This window comes from Lonchura striata, chromosome 2, assembly GCF_050655825.1.
Source record: "Lonchura striata isolate lonStrDom1 chromosome 2, ASM5065582v1, whole genome shotgun sequence".
Taxonomy (NCBI): domain Eukaryota; kingdom Metazoa; phylum Chordata; class Aves; order Passeriformes; family Estrildidae; genus Lonchura; species Lonchura striata.
Genome location: NC_140704.1, coordinates 15,419,784 through 15,440,663, shown reverse-complemented (window position 1 = coordinate 15,440,663; position 20,880 = coordinate 15,419,784). Strand labels below are relative to the sequence as shown.

General features: G+C 42.4%; 1 long non-coding RNA gene across 1 annotated transcript; it reads left to right on the top strand.

The window, feature by feature from the left end:
• Positions 1-1,496: 1,496 nt before the first annotated feature.
• Positions 1,497-19,371, top strand: LOC146768125 (uncharacterized). The gene is made up of 3 exons (XR_014950758.1): positions 1,497-3,383; positions 5,784-5,950; positions 7,421-19,371. It is a non-coding gene; the product is annotated as an uncharacterized LOC146768125 (long non-coding RNA).
• Positions 19,372-20,880: the final 1,509 nt, after the last annotated feature.

Genomic DNA, 20,880 nt, shown 5'->3' with positions numbered 1-20,880 from the left:
ATGCTCCTCTTCCTGCCCCCTCTGTCCTTGCATCCCGCCCGTCCCCTGCTGACCTGCGCTCAGGTTCATACAGCTCCCCTATGAATCCAGATTTGTGCCTATGCAGAGAGATCAGAGCTCCTAGGGTATTTTCTTATTTTAACCATCACTTGACACATATTTAGATTTGTAAAAGAAAATAACTGCCTGTCTTTGACCTCCGTAGGAAACAAGTCAAACAAAACAATCTCATCTTGCAAGTTTGGTACTAAATCTGTATTTTAATACCAGGGATCCACTTACAAACTGAACCAAAGGTTCAATTTACAATCTGAACAATTACTGACTGTAATTTTCGTTAAGTTGTTCTGCAAAACGTGGAGAGTCAGACATGAGAAATTTTTTCTTCACTCCTCGGATCCTTTTTTTCCCCTTAACTTGGACTGGGCATTGTGAAGCTAGTTAGAAGGTAAGTCTGCAGGAATTAGGCCTCAAAGGTTAACTACAATTTCCCCATATTTCACGAGCATAAAGACTGAGTTTGGCCCATGTCTTGTCTTTACTGACCAGTAGCTGGGTTTGTAGCCACACACTGCCACTCTATCCTGTGGAGACTTTTCAGTGTTTCTGTAAGGCTCACTGACATATTTATCTTACAGACCAGCCAGTGATGCTCCCTTCTCACAGACATCAGCTGTGGGCTGGTGCTAGTAGCATCATTCAGAGGTTTTTGCAAAACTGAATTCCCACTGGGCTGGCAAGGCTGTGTGCCAGCAGCCTGTCTGGCCCCACAGAGTGGAGGATCTCCAACATGAAACTGTGTTTCATACCTAAAATATCACCCTTGAAGACAACCACAGTGTCCTTTATTTAGAACTCACTTGAGACAATGTTAGTAATTAATTTGCTGTTCTGTTTTTGTGGTTGGGGTAGGATTTTTATTAAGCTTGTGTAGTTGAAGCACACATGGGTCACATTTATAAATAAAAGGTATCATTGCTGGGGTCATGTAGATCTTGAACAGTACCAAGCTGTTCACAGAGGTGCAAACTTGCCAGGCAATATGAACTTCCAAAGTTCAAAGGAATGGTCAAAGCCTACCAAATTGCAACATTTCTCATAAATATAAATAATCCACTGTATCAGCTGTCAGGAATTTGGTGCCTAATCTGTCCCAGCATTGACTGGAGTGATAGGGACACTGCAGTTGGAAGGATGCCATTCTGGGAAGCAATCAGATATAGTCTGTAAATTAATTCTTGAAGATTTTCAGCAGTTTTGTCTAATCAGCTTTTTTATTGCTGCTTTCTTGTTAAGAAATCTTGTGACTTCTGCTCCAGTGATCTGGCCAGACCCAAGAGTGAGGGCCTGAGAAGCTTCAAATCAAATCAGATGTGAGAGCTAAATAAATTGGGGGGTTGTTGGCAAGACTTCTCAGAAACAGAGAAACAGATGTAAAAAGAGGCACAGAAGAAACAGCAATGCCTCAGTTCTCCTAATGAGGGTCCCAGCAGGGATCTGGTTAACCCTGCTCAGGGACTTGCAGGCTCCTGGCTAACCAGAAGAGAAGCTGAAAATGCAATGTCAGCATGTACAAGAGTTAAAATGGCTCCTTCCAACCTCATAAGCTGCCACCACATGCTGCTGGTATTGTGCTGGTATTGCACAGCCTAGCAAAGCTTCTTTCTGTCTTGTGAGTTCTTGTGCAGCAGCTCTGAAATGATCAGTTCTGCCATTTTTGGCAAAGCTGAACTAGAGGACGTGCCTGAGAAAATGCAGAAATGCATGGACTGTCACTTTCATGAGTGTACCCTGTTTGGTGGGAAATTCAAGGTATATGAAGGATTCAAGAATGAAGAGTCACTTTGCACTGATGCCAGATCTGGGGCCCATCATGCTACACCGATGGTGCCAGCCAACCCTTCACTGAAAGGAAAAAATATTTTCATACATCATAAGACCCTCCCCAGAAGAAAGGTTTCTCTGAACACTAGCTGGAAAAATTCCCATGCACTTCAAGTGCCTGTGGTTGTATTAGTCATGCAATGATGAGAAAATAATCTGCTCTGGGGGTGGCTGGGAGAGTGGGATGGTGCTGGTTTCCCCCAGCTCTTCCACCTTTCCTTTCCAGACCAACAACAAAAAAGGTCACAAACCACTGACAAATGTGCATGGCAGCTCAGGTCTAAGGCAGGGAAGCTGATCTGTTGTTGAAGGCATCCTGAGGATGGCAGGAAAGGAAGACATGCACTGGTTATTTTCAAGTACAGAGAGGCAGCAGTTTAGCAACTGTTCTGAAATGAAAACAAGGAGAGGTTTACTGCGTAATGTTTCCTGGCTTTGAGGTAATCTTTGTTACAAAAGCAAGTTATTGCTTGTAGATTTTTTTTTTTATTCCTGATTAACCAAACTCCAGACTGCCTGCCTCTGAAATAGCCCTATTTTGTGACTGTCATTGCTAGAAAATTAAAAAGCAAACCCTTATCTGGCATGAAAGCTCTTTTCTTGCCTTTTTTGGTAGTGTGTCCTACTACAAAAATCCTGCCAAAACACAAAAAAAAGGGCACTTCCTAATTGCTAAGCAAAAAGCAAAACAAAATGAATAAAATATTCAGTGGGGTAACCCATGCTTTAAATATTGTATTTCTGAGCAATGTGTCATGTTCTGAAAGGAGTGGTAATTCCCTGCAGCTCCTGTAGTGGTGAGGTTTGCAATGCTGATATTCAGCAAGCAGGTAAAGAATTACATAATGATGTAGAAACTATTTTTTTTTTTTAATATGGAAAAGAAATTCACAAAAAACCCTAACCAAAATTGACCCTTACTTTCACTGAAAACCAGGCACTGGGGTAAGTACATTTCACAGCAGCAGCTCACAGGTCCATTCCACTGTCAGGGTGTAGCTCCCATGCCAGACTAAGACATGATATCCCAGGCATCCCCTAAGCCCAAGGGACTCAGCAGGCTGGGGGAGACCCCAAGGAAGAGAAGCATGGAGCTGGGTCTCGTGGTAATCTAGGAATGGAAAAACTTAAAAGATTCTAATTTCTTATGGTTTCTAGGAGTCCACTTGTTCCATACAAAGCTAACAGTCAGAGGAGTTAGACTGCCTGGAAAAATATTGGCCACCTGTAGTAACAAAAACAACATGCTGCTGAGCATCCCCAGTCCTGGGAATGTACCTGCAAAGCTGAATGTGCCCCATAGTTAGGAGGGTTTCCATGCCTCTGCATTCCTGGCCAGAGAGGAAGGGCTGAGTATGGACATAGAGGATCACAGTGGAATGCAAGGCAGGTCATGAGATGCAGCAAGGACAGCCCAATGGCCAGTGGGAGGTGTTTAGTGTATCTGCCTCATGGTTCTACAAAGTGAATCTGAAGTATCTATATAAGGAGAAACTGAGGTAGGTATAATCCATTAGATTTGACAAGGAACATGACTGGATACAATGTTGTTTCCTAGTGGTCTTGCTGGGATTAGAGCCCTTGTTGCAACAGCTATTCCTATTTGTCTTGTTATCCTTTCTAACCCCTATTTGTCTTCTCTCTTTGTGTTTAATCCTGCATTTCTTTTAGTTAGCACTTGCAGCATACTGTGGTATCGGGGAGGAAATTTGGACAGCAATTTGAAATGAAATTGCACAGCAGGGAGAAAGTTCTCTGTAAAAGTAACAAGCAGCAAGAAAATATTTGCAACATTTAACTTATTTCTTGCTTCCTTGCCCTGGGCAGGCTGGTAGAAATTGTATCTCGTGTCAGACTACAAGAACCACAGAGAGGACGTGGGATACCAAGGGATTCAGTTAACAGGAGACAAAATGTGTTTGTATTAATTGCTTAGTGTTCAAATGTGTTAGAAATATTTATATAACAATAACAAATTATTTCATAGCTTACGTATGACTTGGTATTTCCAAAGACACTGTTAAACAACAGGGCTTGCTGGAGTCTCTGGCAATGAGGACAGCTTGTATGCCCATTAAAATAGATAGGTTGTATGCAAACAGGCATTATATTTTCTGGAAGAAGTCCCAAACTCAGATCTAAAATGTAAGGAATTGATGAAGTTACGCATCCTTAGCAGAAAGTTTGGGAAAGATTCTTTTCAAGGAAGACTACTTTTGCTTTGCCTTGTGGCACTGCAGCCAGGGGGAGCATCTACAGATACAAAACCAAAAGGCTACCAGCATAAAAATTTTTCAGAAAATCTGCAGCTCTCTCATATAAATGTGTTTTAGGAGTGTCCAGAACTGCTCTAAATCTTTTCTTGTCGAAGTGGAGTCTTGTTGTGGAGAACAGATAGAAAATAAATTACAAGTAAACCAAGATGTACCAAAAATCAAATGCCAGCTGCACTACAGCCTCACAGACAATATATGTTTGAATCTCTGCATAGCTGTGAGGTGTGTTGGAGGCAGCTGGACTGGCATTGACCTTCTTTGCAGAAAGAAACGCCCCCAAAACCACCAAAAAGACTCACCAAAGAGAGAGGAAAAACAGAAAAAAAAAACCCACTCCAGATAATGAGACTGCAGGGCAACTTGTTATTTGGAAATTGGTTTCTCACTGAGCCGCTCTGTCTGTCATAAGCACTAGAAGGATTGATCTTGGCTGAACTTTGTGACTCTTGTCTGTCAGGCTTAGTTAGAGAGGAGCCAACAGTCCCTAAAATCCCCTTTCCTCCCCATGGCTGGGCAATTGCCCTCCATCACTGGTGTGAGCAGCACTCCTGCTCCTTGCATGCTGAGCTGCTGGTGACAGAGTGAGAGGAGAGTGCTGGAGACTGTACAGCAGCTGAGCATGTCACAGGACCCTGTGCTGAAAAGCAACTCAACTGAATAGTTCAACTCTGGCTGGCTTTAAAAATAAGAATGAGGGAAAAGTATGAGAAGTACATTGAACCTCCAAGGCTTGTCCAGCAGTCTGACAGATCAGGAAATGAAGCAGGAGGGCTTGTGAATCCCTCTAGCTTGTGTGCAAAGTGACCAGCACAAACAAAATCAAAGTGGTTTATAGCCTGCTAAGAGCACAGCACTTACAGTTTAATTAACACAGACCTTTATGCCATAACAAGACTTGCTTTTCTTGAAGCAAATATTTGAGACCTTGAGCAAATATCTGAGAAACCAGAGAATAAGAATAAATGTAGATCTCCTTGGAACAATTACCTTGTCTTGTGTGCACCTTTGAAACACTCAACAACCTTACAACCTTTTCTGTAAAGCTTGTGGGACTTCATGGCCCTCATTATTAAAGGTATTGAAGTAATTTTTATCAGGGAAAGGTGGAATCCTTTCTCCTCATTACTTCACATTGAATCTGCATCAACTCCATTTGACTTTATGTCATTTCTTGCAAACGTGACCCAAGCCCACTCCATCAGAGAGAGAAAAGGTCAGAACCATAAATTTTTGACCTTGCTGGGTGAAAGTAGACATTGCACTCAAATCCTTGTTACTAATGGTTGCTATACTTCATGGCAGTTCAGGCAGTGCAAAAGGGCACCAGCAATGACATCTTTCATCACTTGTGCTAAAATGCTCTTCACTTACTGCCTCTTGCATGGGGTGCCAGCGAAATGAGATGTAAATGGATCTGTTGACAAACAGGTTAAATGTCAACACCCACAATGATGCGTTGTTAATAGTAAGGGCACAAGATATTACAGATTTGTTTAAAAGGGGCAAGTGCTGAAAGGTGAGCAAAGTTGTCATCACTGTTATTTACTGTGTAAGTACCATGGTTGGACTGCTGGCTCTGGTTCAAGGCAGCTCTCATCCAAATCTTCCTTTTCTTTCTGACAGCCTCGCTCCAGGCTCTGCTGCTGATCACCCACAGCCTTGTGGTTCCCCTGCCAGTGTTACAATGCAGCAGGAAGACTCAGGACACACACGGAGGCACCAAGCCCTCATGGGACCAGTAACTAGGGGCTAAAGTGCCTTTTGCTTGGTGGAAGCTGTTCTGGGGCATGGTGAGAGCTCCTAGTAAGAGATGTTAGATATTGTGCAACTTGGGGCAGCTATTAGATGTGACACTCCTTCTGTGTGCTCTGACTTGTTTGCTTTAGGAGGAGACTTTTTAATCACACTGGTATTTATATTGTTTTGCAATGTTTTTATTGCTATTCTGAGTCTCCATTCAGGGCAAAGAGTCTCTCTTTTGCTAAGCACAACTTAATAACTTAATGCAGTTATTCTTACTTGATTTTCTTCTGTAATAAGGATCTCAAGACACTGACAGTTGCTACTAAGGGAAGCAAATGGAAAAGTTCCCTTGCTCTAATGCTAAAATGCACAGGTGTTTTCATGAGGAAGGTGCTGGAATGAGTGACTGCTGCTTGTTTCCACTGTGCCTCATGCAAAGGAGGAAAGATCCTACAGAATTATTAGAAACATACACAGGCAAGGTGGTATTTGTGAATGACTTAGTGTCTTCCAGGCAAAATAGTTTATAAGCAGGATAGCAATTAGACAAATGATTCATTCTTTTGGTAAGGCTGTATTACTGTGTTTTGTTTAACCCACAGTCATGCTCCCATGTCCCATGGAGGTCTGCTGCCTTGGGTGATGTGTAAACATGGTGAGGTATATAACAGGCAAGATTAGACTTATTCCAGTCAGTTTTTGATGAATAAATATTGTGATGGTACATCTTAATGATGTGAATGGAGAAACTATCCCATGAAAGGATGTTAATATAAAATAGCCAAAGGGAAAAGGAACTCCTAACAAGATATGCACAGCCCTGAAATCAGTGTTTCCTGTCTTACATTGATGGATTTGTCACTTCCTCCCTTGGCTCTTTCCCAAATGTAGATGCCAAATGAAACAAAAATAATAACTACAGATTAAAATCTTCCTTAGAATTAGAAGAATCAAAAATCTCCATGCAGTGCATTAGAAAGGTATTTCCAAGAAAATTTAATTTCAGCATAAAATATAAGAATGTTTCTTACTAGAAAAAAATATTTTAAATAATAAAAGGAAAGCATGACATGTAAAATTAGTAGGAACTTCTGTGGAAACAGGGCTGGGTTACAGCTCAGTCAGGGATCATCTCAGATGTTTCTTACAGCTAATCCTGAAATAACTTTTTCTTCAGCTAAAAAAATGCAACTTTGGGATGAGAAGCCAGGGGGAAAGTGAGAATTCCTGACACAGAAGAAATATTTGGTAGTTTCTATACTTTGGAATTAGAAGGTGTGCTCTATTAAAGATATTTTCAAAAATATATCTTCAAATATATTTTTCCAGACAATAAGTATTGGTTTGAAAACATGTAATGACCACTAACATTCTAGAGTTAAACAGTGAAATGGATCTCAACTTTGAGGCCATAGGGCAGAATGTCACCTCACTCCTGGGGAAACCTTTCCTTGCAACATCTTTTCTCTGACGTCAGCTTCCTTCCCTAATGTTCCTTCCTCCACGTCATTCCACAGGAGGTTCTGGCTCTGAGTGTGATCCAGACCAGCAGTTCCTTGGTCCCCTACAGAAGAAATAAGTTTCATGGAAATATCCCAGGCACACTGGTGGTGAGTCGTTAGGCTACATGGCAGTGCTCTGCCTGGCTTGCTCTCCAAGCTGTCTGCATCCCAGTTTGGATGTGACCTCCAACTCCTCCTGGCTTTCTGCTTCCTTTTGCTTTTTCAAATGTTATTCTTAGGGCTCCTTCTTTTTGCTTTCTAACAAGACAGCTCAATCTGGCTCCTTCTAGTGCTTATTCTCTTTCATGGTTTCCTTGTGTGTCCCTCACCGTGTGCCAGGTAGGAGCATACAGAGCAGCTCTCTTATTGTTTGCAATAATAAGAAAGGGAGTATTATACAGCCCTTTTATATGAAATTTCTGGCAGGATTACAAAGCTCTCCCGGCTGTGGTGCTAAAATGCTCTCACTCCACCTCAGGCTGTACATCCCTGCATGCCCCTCCTCACAAATGGCTTCATCCTGTATTAAAGGAAGAACCTGGAAACTGTCCATCTATAGGACAATGCTTGAGTGCTCTTTGCTTCAGTATGGCATCAGTTTTGCTTCTACCTACTCCTGCCTCTCTTTCTCTTTTCTCCATGGTATTTTCCATGCTTTGACCCTGACATCCCTTTCTCTGCCTGTTCATTAATCCTTTGTCTCTTGGTAGGTCCTGGCTCATGACAGTTTGCACAAACCAAGGGACTCCCTTCTCTCCAGACCTCTGCTGAAGTTCAGGATCTTTCCAATCTTTCCTGCCTTCTCTTCTGCTACTTCTTGGGTGCCTCAGCAGTCACAGAACATCTTCTTCCAGTTCCAGCAATCCATAACCATGAATTTAATAATTGTCTCTCAAACTCAGTAACAGCAATAAATATTTATACTGTGTTAGCATTTTAATTGGTACTCAGTTATTACTGAATTATTGCACAAACTCAAAGGGAAGCAATCTTTGGCCTGACAGCAAAAGCTGCTGAAGGTGGGTTCAGCAGTGCCTCAGGGCAGGTGTATCAAATGGTGTCTGTGCTGTGCTGAAGAACTCTGTCTTTCCAAGTGGGAACTTCAGAAACTTTTGTGCACCATAAATTTACAGTCTGTGTTCTGCTCTCCTGTCACTGTGCTGCCATACAAATCCCAGCCAAATAACTCATGCTGCATTCTAAGCACTGGTTAAAGAACATCACACATCACATGAACTTACATAAACCACTAAGGTTACCAAAGATTTATCTCCCCAAAACAACAATATCTTACAGCTTTAAGACCGTAGCATGAACTTCCCCAGGAAATACCTCATCACCTTCTGCCCTCAGTATAAACTCTGTTTCTTTGATGTTACCTTCTTTTAAATATATAATAACATATGTGTGTTGTTAGAAAATTCAAATAATTATATATACTGGAAGAGAGAGTAAAAGAGAGCAAGCATGTGAGGAGCTAATCTCAGTGGGAGCTCAGGAAGGAGCTGAGATGTGGTGATGGAGTGTAAGTTTCAGTGTGGGAAGGATGGAGTAGCTGAGTGCCTTGCCAGGATGAAGAAGTGACTTGGTACTGATGTGGGAAGGGACCCCACAAGGTCTGAATCCAGCATCTTTGCTTGACCAGTTTTTGCAATTAAGAAAAAAACTCCCTATCTTCCTACCATAACAGGCACTATTCAAAATAATAAATTAATAATAAACACAATGTCATTTACCACAGTTTAACCTTAAGGTGAGGGTGGAGATAACTTTATTCCTGCAGTATGTCTTCCTGGTCTTCAGCTCTAGTCAAGTGCAAAGCTCCCTAATGGTGACAGTGGTAACTCCAGGACTTGATAAACTTCTCTTTATCAGTGGAGTCAGAGCATGTTATTAGCAAATGTATATGGATTCTGTGTTTTACTATAGCACATGTTTGTGTAGCCTTTTCTGACAGTTAAAGATGTGCTAAGTTTCCTTGACAGAAAACAGATATTTTAATAAAATGGTTGCCATTTAATTAGAAACTCCTGGGCAAAGCTCTATGGGAAACAGTTCCCATGACCTTCAGGGGGGAAGAAATATTTGTCTTTTAATAGGGTTCCATTCTGTAAAAAAAAAAATCCTTACTCTGCAGTATCCAGGCTTTTTTAACACAACCCTAATGATGCAAGTCCTGAGGAACTGCATATGCCATTTGCAGAAACATATTGCTGATTACACTAGTCTTTACTTTCAGATAAGGAAACTTTGAACTATTTCAGAACAATGAATTTGGAACAGAGTAAGGCTGAAGCAGAATCTTCTGTAATGCCTCTAATTTCATTACATTATACATTTTAAACCTGAAATGACAATTGCATATTGATTTACTTACCCATTTATGCATCTGACTGATAGTTTTGTGTGTCTGGCAATTCATACTTGTACTTTGCATTGGTTTTGTTTTGGATCATATCTAAGATCACATTTAATGTATTTATTTTAATATAAAGCATGTTTTACAAAAGTAGCAGAACCTATAACCCAGCTGTCTTTATTCAGTGTGTTCTGTTCATGCTTAAGGTTTTGAATTAGGTCCTATTCAACATTGAGGGATTGTTTATAGGCTGCACATATCATTGAGCAATTGTAAGAAAAAGATTATTTATGAGCTGCCCCATTTGGCAGTGTTTCCCAGTGGCAAGATGAGAAGTGAACAATAGGAACTGAAGTTGCAAAGGAAGTTACACGATCTGTCTTGAAATCCAGACACAGGTGAGAGATAGAGAAGGGATGAAGAGGGGCATTCATAAAAAGCTGATTCATCACTAATCTGCTTGTACTCAAACACAGAAAACAATAGTTTGTTTATGATAAGGTTCTGCCCTTCCAAACTGCATTCCACTTTGGCAGAGAGAGCGTACTGTATGCCACAAACTTGGGGTGATTGGCTTCATTTCACCAAAGAGCTTGTGCTGAAGCACCACTTTTTGGCTGTGGTTGGCACAGAAACAGAATGGGTCTACTGGGCAGGAAAAAAATGAGAGAAGCTCTGCAGAGTGCACCTGGACAGACTGCTCTGAAGGCTGTTGTTTGGCAGAGCTGGAGGTACAGCCTTGCTCAGTGTGGCATCTGTGCAGCTCCTTAGGCAGCTTTGGCTCTGAGCCCTCCAAGGGTCGCCGCTCACCCCATCTGCAGTGGCACTGCCTCTCTAATTCAGCCCCATAGCCTTAATTTCCTACGTGTTATATGGCCATGAGTTTGTGCTCTGTGTGCTGTACCCATTCTATACAGCTTAAAGTCTATCTGGGTTAAAAATAAAAGTAAGTTTCTGTCTTTTTCATGCATATGTATGAATAAAAACAATTTAGAATTAAAAACACGACACGGTCCCTTCTCCCTGGCTCCTCTGGTAGAGGCTTTTGTAAGCAGTGTACCTTATCTTGACATTTGTGACAACCACCCTCAGTTTTCTTGTGGAGCAGCAGCCTTTCTCACATCTCCATGAGCAGGATGGATGGCTGGCCCCTGGGCACAGCCCCACCTGGGGTGCTTACAGGCTGCTGCACCCCTGAGGAGGGAGTCCACTGCTCCACAGAGACACCTTCACAGCTGCTCTTCTGGCACAGCACAATTCCACACTTGTATCCTGAGCTCCCAGTTCAACCCACGACTTATGCCAATGTACAATAAGAAGAATATTAGTCACATACATGTCCATACGGTAAAATGAGAGAATCCAAGAGGGATGAAGTTTTTCTTTAAGCTTCTAGCAGCTGCAGAAAGAAATCCTTCTAGAAAAAGAAGACCTGTACACTTTTTGACAAGCCTGATTTCCAAAGGAAATGATGTCGGTGTGGTTGCAATATGCCTGTCAGACTTCTTTCCTCCCCTCCAGCCACCACCTTTCCACCTCATGTGCCAGGTCAGATGTGAAACAGGTTGAGGGTCCCAAAGCTCAGGTTGAAACAGGATGAGGGTCCCAAAGAGGCTCCTCCTCCCTGTCACATGAGACCTGGGGGCTGCTCAAAGGACTAAGTTGCAGGTCACTGCCTGCCCTGGGGGAAAAGCCCCAGTAGGTGTTCAGCAGTTACCCAGTCCAGTTAGATCACTTGCTGGCAGAGCAGTTCATGACTATCTGTGCAGGGGGACACCAGATATTTATACCAGAAAACATTTATTTCATTCATGGGTTATGAGAAGGAAAGGAAGAATTGGCTGGACTTCACATGGTGACACCAGGCTGCTGAACTGCTGATTAAGCTGGATTTTCTGTGTTAGAGTTCAATAGGGAGAAAATCACAGCATTTTTACAGACTTTAATTTCAGAGAAAATAAAGCACAAAATGAGGGTCTCCATTTTTCATTATGCTTTTCACACTTGAAATGAGAACCACTGGGGCTTGAGGCTTTGATAGTTACAACATGATAATATTGCAGACCTTTGTTTTGAGAGGGAAGCCAGGTAGAAGAATGGCATTAATGGAAGAAGATTTCTTGCAGGGTATATAAAGAGCAAATACTCCCTTCCTGCATTTGATGGCAGGTTTTCTTGCAAATGTTCAATGAATCCTATGTGCAGGGGGTTGTCTTTTCAATGTGTGCAACACGGGGACATTTTGGTGTCCCAAAACACCAAGGGCAATGGCAGTCTGGACCAGGCACTTGGGCCTGTGATGCCACTCATGCAAGCAGTGCAGAGGAGAGAAAGCTGCACGGCTAAAATTGGGTCAGAGCACTTTGGGCTACTCAAATAAACCAATTTACCTCTCAGGTAAATGGCTTTCATGACAGTGGGTACTGGGGTAGCATTCTTGTCCTGTCAAGAGACATGCCCTCAAAGAACTTTGCACTGTTAAAAGCAAAAGAAAAATACATTTTGTGTGGATAATTGAGGGTAGTAACAATTGTTATTTGACTTACTGTAGACATGGGACAGGGTCTTGAAGAGCTCTTAGTGAACTTGCATATTGCACACAACTTGTAGAAGGAAGAAAGAACAAAAATAGCAAATTCTTTTGTGTTCAAGTCATATTTTAAAAGCATAATGACAAGGCAGAAAAGATGTTAAGCAGAATCATTCCATGTATATATTAGTTTTTAAATACCTGACTTCACATTTTTATTGCAACAAACAAAATTTCATTAATCATTTCTACCACTTTCATGGAAAAAATTCTGACGAAAGATTGAAATCAAATTACCAAGTAGCTTTTCCATGTTTAAGGAAACTGTACTAGGGACTGGTCTAAGCTCTACTTTCAGTCATATTCTTCAATTTATTAAAATACATTGAGTTTTGTTTGCCCTTTCTCTCTTCATGTGCAGGAACAGAAATAATATTTTCTTTGTCTAAACAGGCTGCAGCAGAGCTCTACAGACAGTTTTATGAATTGAAAAAAAAAAACCAACAGAGACTAAAATTGTCTATTACATCTTAAACTTCCTAAAAAAATCCCTGAATTATATTGAAGGGCAGTAGCAATATATATTTAGGAAGGAAAGGAATAATCTCTAATGGAAATACAGTGCCTCTGACTATCCTATTGAACAAAGAGTTGTTCCACATTTGTGCCTTATTTTCAGCCAATACAGGCTGTGGTGCACAGCCACTGTGTTGCCAAACAGGAATATCTACAGAAGCTACAGAAGTAATTTACTTACTGAAAGTTACCATCACCCCAGCTGTTATATGGGGAACACAGGTTGAAAGTGAGGGGCTCAAGGGTGCTCCAGAGGGTGATGGTCTACAGGGCTCGGGTGACAGGTGTGGTTAAAAGAATAAAATTCAAAAAGGGAAATATGAAGGAGTAAGAGTGAATTGAGACCACAAGAGAAATATGGTATATATGGGGTTGCTGAGCAATGGCCCATGAATGCACCATGAGGTGATGCTAACTATCAGATCATGTGCAATTCAGCCCATTGGCTGAACTGCATCCAGCAAAATCTGATATTTCTCCTGGCTCACTCCTAATACAATGCAGCTCACAATGCGTGACAGCTGCAGTGCCAAGCACATCGTGGCCATCAGCTTACAGACATGGGGCTTGGTGAAAGTAAGAAAGAAAAGACAGATTATCATACAGTTTTCAGCTACCTAGAAGGTTTCCCTCTTAAAAATATCAGAGCAACTCGAGCCATAAAGGGTCCAAAGATGGTGCAGTACATAATATCCAGTGGTGATGTAATCTGCTCATTGTCAGAGGATAGCTCAGTAGTCTGCTGGATTTTAAGTCAGTAGTAACACTGATGTGCAATTTCAGTGTAGCTAGAGATGAGGTTTCCCATGACCATTTTAACCACAAGTGCCCAAAAAGAGCAGAGCTTCATAAATTTCTGCCATGACTGTTTGGTGTTGTCAGTCAGCATTGCAGGAGGTTTTGGGCTCGTGTGATAACAACACATGGATGATGGTGATGATGCCAAAGTGAAAGAGGAGAAATATATAAAATACAGTCCACTTAATGAGGTCTATTTCCTTCTAATGCAAGTCTGTGAAATTCACTCAGCTGCTGAACACCTGCAGATGCAGCTTCACTGTCCCTAAATAGATGCGGCCATTGACATTGTCAGCAGTGCTCAGCACCAGTGTACAAAAGAAATTCAGAAGCAGTTTATTTGTGTCTCAGTGACAGTCGGATGAGTGGTGACCTCTTCAGGCCTTGATGACATGCAGGCTCATTACACCACTATAGCTACAGAATATCACCCTCTTCCCTTCTTTCCCATTGTGTTCTTGTGGAGAGCTTCACACAGGGAAGAGCTCTGCTGCACTGAGAATGATTTTTTTGCTCACCACTTCATGAAGATAGAGCCATAGCTTCAGCTACAGGACAGAAGAAACATGACAAATCCATATGTCATTATTGGTGCCATCTGAGTTGGTGTCTCTGGATAATAATTATCCCCTAATAATGTTTTAGCTTGCCCTTTGAATCTTTCTGTCACCATGTTTGTAAACTTAAAAAGAAACTTCTGTTAAAAAAGGCATTGTTTGCACCCTGAGCTGCCAAGAGACTGCACAAGACTCCTTTCCCAAAGAGCAGAACCCTGCTGCTGCTGCTGAGTTGCTGGCCCAGGAGTTGGCCACAGCCTTGGAAAAGCATGCATCTCCAGGGCTCATCTCAGCCTTCAGGGAAGGAAGTGAGGGGAAAGCAGGAGCAACATGACTTGATTTTCCAAAATCCAGGGTAATCTTCAGAGACAGTGGTGGGAAAAAATAGCAGAATGGCTTCCAACTTGCATACAAACTCAATATCATGTGGAGCCCACCATGTAGTGACTTTTCTTTTTACTCTAGCTGCTTCTCATTTAATAATGAAGGTCCTCAGATTTCCATCCAGAAGACTTGTGTTTTGATAATCTGCTCTTCTGTTTCCCCAAATCTTTTTCCTTCTTTAATCAGACCATCAGTCACTATAAAGGATCAAAATTGCCACATTTAAATGCTGTTCTTCTTGTGAGAAACTACCCTCTGATCAAAGATTAACAGCATGAAATATGTTACTTGTTTTTGCAGTAAACCTGCATGTCCCTTGTTGTCGATCCAAGTTCATGGAGGTTTATTTTCAAAGCAAATCTCTTGTTTTCCTTTCACCAGAGAGCTGTTATAAAGCCAGCTATTGTTATTGTAGAGTATAACTTTATATTTTTTTAGTCCAACTACTAGAAGGAAATGGTTTTCATCAGGTAAAATGTCATTGTATACATGCATTATATAGACAGGTCCTGGACACAACAAGCAGTTAATGGTTTTTAATAAAATAGAGTAAGACAGGACACTCAAGTAGTGACCCAAGGATTACTTGTAGAGGAAGTTTCTCCCATGACTAATAGTGACTACAAATAAGATGGGGTATTACAATAAAATTCTACTGCTGACAAAAATATTAGCAGTAAATGACAACAGAACTTTCATCTGGGACTAGGAGAGCATCTGGAATATATTAAGACTGTAAAATTTTGCTTAAAGTGTGGGTTGCTAAAGTCAAAACCAACCACCCAGAAACTATGGCACTCAGAGAAACTCAGTATTTTTTTTCATTAAAAATTACTTAAGGAGATTTACATCTTCCCTTGGTTGACATTGTGATGTTCTGCTTGTCCAGACCTTGAGTCCTGAAAATAAGCATGTGATGAGAAGGAGTGGAGAAAAAAATGGTCTCAAATATGCCCTGCCTCTGTTGATCTGGGAAAACAGCCCCAGTTCCAGGCATCCTTCTGCAATGCAATCAGTCAGATGCTCTTTGCAACCACTCTGTACAGATACCCACTGCTTATTAAAACCGCATGTTGAATTATGTATCTAGAAATGCAATAAAAACACCAGATATTGACAGAGAGAAACAGGACTGAAGTGGGATGTGCTGGGAGATCATCACAGAAAAAAGGAAAGTTTGCTTTTAGCAAAAAGGCAGTGTGCCAAAAGGCTAGCATGGAAGCAAAGTTCCTGATTCCCATCCTCCTTTCCCCCTGTCCCCAGTTGTCATGACAGCTCTCACTGCAATCTTGTCTCAAGATTGTGACTGTGAGTTCCTGGAGACAGAAATTGTCCTGTAATTTGCATCTATTGTGTACAGCCCAAGAAGTGTTCCTGCCTCTCCTGGATCTTGAAGTGGTGTTTGGGAGGCAGCTGCAGCTACACTGGGGAGCTCTGAGCTGAACTGCATGCACAGTGACCCTGGCAGGGCGCTCAGCACTTGCTCCTGTAAAGCTGCACCAGCTGCTCTCAAACCACCAGGAATTAGGAGTAACCAGCCCTCTTGTACAAACAGCAGAGTAAAACCCAGGTGACAGTACTTTGGGCTACACTGGAAGCTCCCAAAAGGTAAGTCAAGTTTTGAAGAACAAACTGGGAGACAAAGGGTGGCAGTGAACTCCTCTCTCAGCAAACTCGGCCAAAACCTGCAAAGCTCCAGAGAGCAAGGTTCATTTCACCTTCCAAAAGGCCACAGATCATGAAGACCCTAGGTACTTCTTTCATTTTTCTTCACTTGCTCTGGTGACAATAGCAATGGGAAGGACTTGTTCCCCAGCAGTTACTTCCAGCAGCTTGTGCTGAGTGAGATGAAGTCAGTCTGCTGTGTTCAGGAGTAAGTCCTGCCAAAGAACTTTCCTGCCCTGTGTTTTCCACCCTGAGGAACTTCCTGACTACTTCTGGAGGAGACTTGGTGAAGGGAGAGCAGCACAGCTCAGCACATGAAGCACAGGAGGCCTTAATTTGTCATCAGCATAGCAGTGGTAGGTCATGGTATCTCTTGGAGCCAAGGATCCCACAAAAAAGACATTCACAAATGCAGAACAGGGAGTTGGTCCAGAATAAAAGCCAACTCACTGGGTGGTCTTGGTCCCAGCTGATTATTTATGTTTTTATTTCCACTCATGCATCATTTCTTCAGAACAGGGGAAGGGTTTTACATGACTTTCCTGTAAACCTTCAACCCAAATCCTGATGTTGAGATAACAGCCAATATTGAGAGATCAAAGAATTGTGACAGGAAGAAGAAATTAATCTTCTCTTTCCCCACCTCCCTCCATCTCCCATTTCCTCTTTCTTCTGACCTTGTATGTGGTTTCACCCATGTGTGGGTGAAACATTCAAAAGTAGATATTGAAGTTCAAGTGTCTAAGAAACTGGCAAGGAATATCTGTCCATGGAGGTCCTTACACATAGACAGCACAATAATCTAAGCTCTGATGAGGCTGTAGCCGCTTTTTTGGCACCTAAGAGGAAGTTTTGAAATGCCAACCTGCAGTTTTAAGAATGACAAAACTTCATACATGTCTCCCATCAGGGAAATCTGAAGCTCTTGATCTACCCCACATCTCATCCTACCAAGAAGCTGGTGAATGTTATCAAAACAAACTAAACCACAGAGAGAAAATCTGATCCTGGAAATATTCTGCAAGGAGAAAAGTATAGATATACACTGCTCTGAGTACAAGTTGCTCTGAGCAATTAGGAGCTCTGTTCCCTGAGGATTTGTGTGTCTTTGTCTAATTCATGGTTATGGGCTCAAGTGACAACTAGGCAAAATTTTACTGGCTAAATACCTAATTTGCAGCTAGTTTGATCTTCTGTCCCATGAAGACCATAGCTTTGGGGCTATGTGAAGTGCTCATCAGCTGCTTCTCTCAACCAGTGTTGCTGTCCTTGGCATTAGAGTCTCCTGAGAAGCCTGAGACTTGAGGCCAGGATGTGCAAAACCTGGGATGAGTAGTGGCCATTTCTTCCAGTAGATGTGAGCTTTGGAGCATGCTGAGCACCTGTTCTCCAGAGTCAGGCCCATTCAAGCAGAGCAGATACTTATCCAAGGGTCAGGATTTCTGGCTCCACATTTCATATGAGCTCTGCAAAGCTTCTTCCCCACCAGACAGACCATGTTGGGGCACACCTTCTGGGGAAGGTGCTGCAGCAGCAGCAGCAACATTCACTATACCTCATAAAAAAGTGTACCTGCTCATTTTTGATGGTCATCTCTGTCTAAAGAGTCATAAAACAGTTTTTACAAACTCCACACGTTCTTCCTAAGAGAACTCCTTAATTTACCAGTATCTAAAAGCCTCTTCTCCCCATGGGGCTCCTGGAAGCCATTGCAATTGCTCCTGTCTTCCTTTTCCCTGCAATTTTCTGCACACACTCTCACTCATCTGCTATTCCTGTGCTCATTTTTCTCCTTATGCTGGGCTTGAGCTGTGGCTCATTGTGACAATATTTCCTCATAAGGCTGTGCTTAAAAAGTGAGGAGCTCCTATTTGTTGGTGCTGGGTGGTGGCATGTGAGGCTGCACAAAGGAAAACAAATGTTTGAGATGTTTTCAAAGGTGCTGTCATGAGACAAAACAGGGCTCTCATTGCTAAGCTTATTTGTGCTTGGATGTACCAGAGACTGTTCAGGCTCTTTAATAAATCTGCCCTGGGAAGTTTCCATCACCTCCCTTCCCCTCTTCCCCTCCTGCTAGCCCTGCTTGTCACTGGAGCTGTGCACTTTGGAGGGACTGGGGGAGAATCGTCCCCACCCTGGAGTCTGACCAGCCATTGCCACCTTGCCAAAGCAACTTCTTCAGCCCTGTTTGTCACATGGGGGACACAGCTGGGAGCACCTTGTGCACCTCCTCCAGGGAAGAATTCCACTCAGACCCCACAGATTTAAACATCCCAGAGGCTTTGAACAGGCTCTAAGCAATTAAAGTATCCACGCAAATGCAGGGACTAATATCCATCAGTTCAGGGGAAGCTGTAAAGAGGAAGCACTAAATCCTATCTCTCTCAAGGGTCAGGGGAGCAGAGGCAGAGGAAGTGACAATGAATTGGCCACTGCACCTAATTGAGCTTGCTTGCTCCTTATCCAGCCTGATTTGGAAGCAGAGCTTAAAAGCTGTTTGCTTAGGAGGTTTGTTATAGCCATGAAAGCTAATGCTGGAGTTACACTGAGCAGCAGGGCAGAGGCTAAAACAATATTTTATCCTAAGTTAAAACACTTTCACGAGGGTAAAGCAAGTCTTCTGCTCTGCCAGGGGCTTGTGGATGCAGGGTGGGATCATCCCGTGGTGCCCTCGCCAGGGCTTTCCCCACAGCTGCCTCCAGGTGGGAATGCTGCACCTTGGGTCATCAGCTCACCCAGGGCACCGCATCCTTCACCCTCCCTGTCCTCTGGAGACCCTGATCATTCTCTGGAGTGAGGAAAGGGGATTCTTTTACCAGCCAGCCAATCCCAAGGAAAACAGCTCTGTTAAAGCCCTCAGAATGTGAGACCTTCTTTCCCCATAAATGAAGTTCAGAGCTGTGAAGTTGTAATTCCTGAAAACTAGTGTCTTCTACAATAATTGTGTAGGCTGGGTAACAAAGCACTTCTAGTATTTAGGAGAAGACTTCTTTTGAGCTTGGAAATATTTGCTACTTCTCTGGGCAGCTGTGCTCTTCTTTGAAATAAAGGAAAACTACTTTATATATATATATATATTTTTTTTTTTATTTTTATTTTTTTTTTTATTTGAGTACCGATTTGCCCTGGAAATAAGGTATGCAAAGGAAATTCATTTGGGGAAGAACTGTACTCTGAATATGGGAAGGTGAAGTCCCAGGAGGAGAAGGGTCTTGCCCCAAGCCCCATAGGAAGCTTGTCCCACAGTGTAGAACTAAAGGACCTTTTGAACACCAACACTTTTTCTTAGCTGTAATTTTCTTGCAAATATTTGGGTCTCAGATTTCAAAGTTCAAGCTGGGTTAATCACAAAGAATGCAGCTCTTCCTGCTTTCCGTGCAGGGTGTAAGGTAAGTCTGTGGTGCCCTCCCAGACACCCCATGCATCTGCATGGGTTTCAAGTGACAGCTGGTCTTTAAACTACATCACACATACAGATTAATCACTACCTGGCTGCTGTCCTAGCTTCCAATCAGTTCCACTTTATTGACTTAGCCTGGGCTCAACAAAGGTTTATTAATCTTGCTTTTGTGTCTACATAGCAGCCTTATAGTGATTAAATAGTTCCCCATTTGATTAGCCAGGGCTAGTCCTGTAAGGCACTAAGGACTTTGTTAGCTGGGGCTGTTTGTCTGCAGACTGGAACAAAGGTGAGATCCTTACGAGGGCCAGATCAAATTCCACGGTGTGGGAACTTTCTCATGTGGAGAGAATTGATAACAAGATGCTGCTGCATCCTGAGAAAAACACGGGAATGGAGCTGAGAATGTCAAGACCTGAAAAGTGCCCATCCCGTGGGGTGCCATCAGAGGCTGTGCTGCAGCCCAGCCAGGCTTGCAGGGCAGGGGATACCTGTGTGGCAGAGATATCTGTGTGGCTCAAGGTAGCAAATATGTTACCCCAAACCATTCACCAGAGCCTGTTCTAGAAACAGATAATTCAAAACATTTGTCCAAAGTATTTATATCATAGAGCAAAAATCTGAGGCACATCCAGATCAGCTATTACTGATGTTATTGTTTTAAATCATCTTTCAGAGGAGTCCCTCGGGGTTGTCTGCACTGGGAAGTGACAGGAGGAGAGATGGGGCATGAGGTGCACCCCAGAATAATGATTCATCTGCTCTTTCCAGATGCAAGCCCCTCTGCAAGCATGGACCTGAGAGCCTGGGACTGTGATGCAGAACTTCCAAAGGTTTATTTTTAGGGAGGCAACCTGCATATGAGGAGGAAAAAAAGAGCCTATTATAAAAAGTAGAGGGAGTCAAATAGCAGCTGTAAAAACTAAAACTTCCAACAACAGAACAAACAGAAAATTACATTTCCCTTCATTGTGTGGAAGGAGATCAGCTTCCAGCCAGCTGTGGAGGAAATAAGGAGTTTACATTATTTACAGTGTCAGTGAGGACCAACATACAAATTTCCGGTCTGTCTCCTTCTAGAAATTAGCAAATCTTTGATAAATAATTTATTTTAATTTTATTCCATTTTTCCGTTTCTGTGGGGAGAAGATGCACCCCAAGAAGTGTGGTCACAAACAGCGTAGCTGAGAAAGTGCCATGGGAAAC